At 33.1% G+C, this 927-nt stretch overlaps 1 non-coding gene across 1 annotated transcript; it reads left to right on the forward strand.

Moving 5' to 3' along the window:
• Positions 1 to 318: 318 nt before the first annotated feature.
• Positions 319 to 482, forward strand: LOC129395785 (U1 spliceosomal RNA). The gene has a single exon (XR_008622999.1). It is a non-coding gene; the product is annotated as a U1 spliceosomal RNA (small nuclear RNA).
• Positions 483 to 927: the final 445 nt, after the last annotated feature.

Consider the following 927-nt stretch of genomic DNA (forward strand, 5'->3'; position numbering starts at 1 on the left):
AGGCTGTTAGATACAATTGGGTGCCATAAGAGCAAGACTCCGTCTCAAAAAAAAAAAAAGAGTCACTATCAAAAATGAGCATATCAATGCATAAAATGTATGGTAGCTTTATTTAGCAGTTATTTCATTGTTTACCATAGTGTTTTTTCTTACAATTTTGTAGAAGCCTGTGTCAGAATTTGAACTTTTTTAGAAGATAGTAATCATGGATGATTGAAATTAACATTTTAAGCTGATACTGGAAATTATTCTAAATTCTATTACATTTATATTTGTATTTTCTTTTGAAGGCTAATGGAAATCTTAAAAAGAAAATGGAAACTTCTCTGCCAGGGGAGATACCATGATCACAAAGGTGGCTTTCTCAGGGAAAGGCTGATTTATTGCACTCCAGATGTACTGACCCCTGAGATTTCCCCAAATGTGGGAAACTCAGCTGCATAATTTGTGGAAGTGAAGGACTGTGTTTGCGCTTTCATGTGGAAAAAAAAGAAAAGAAAAGAAAATTGACTCTTTTAGTGTATATAGAAAGGTGAAAGAAGGCCATATACTGGAAACAATTCAGTGTGTCTACAGAAATTGGTCTCCTCCAGTACAAAACAATAACACAGCAAGTGGTTATTTCTTAGAAAGATCAAATAGTGTTAAGATGACATTTGCAAATGCTTGAGAACTTTGTCTAGATAAGGGGGTGGGGGGAAGCCTCCACAGGGCAGCATATAAATCTGGGAAAAAGACAAGTAATTTTTAAATGTGTAAGCCAATGTTTATGTATTAATCTTGCCCTGAAAATATTTATTTTGTTAAATGATTAACATTGGTTTGTTTGTTCTTAAAAAGTAAGTTTCCTTTTGGAAACAACTTGTGTGAAATGGTCTAAAAATGATGTAGCTAAAATAATTCAGATTTTTCCCCTCTATTATAAAT

The sequence above is a fragment of the Pan paniscus genome, chromosome Y (genome assembly GCF_029289425.2).
Source record: "Pan paniscus chromosome Y, NHGRI_mPanPan1-v2.0_pri, whole genome shotgun sequence".
Classification (NCBI taxonomy): domain Eukaryota; kingdom Metazoa; phylum Chordata; class Mammalia; order Primates; family Hominidae; genus Pan; species Pan paniscus.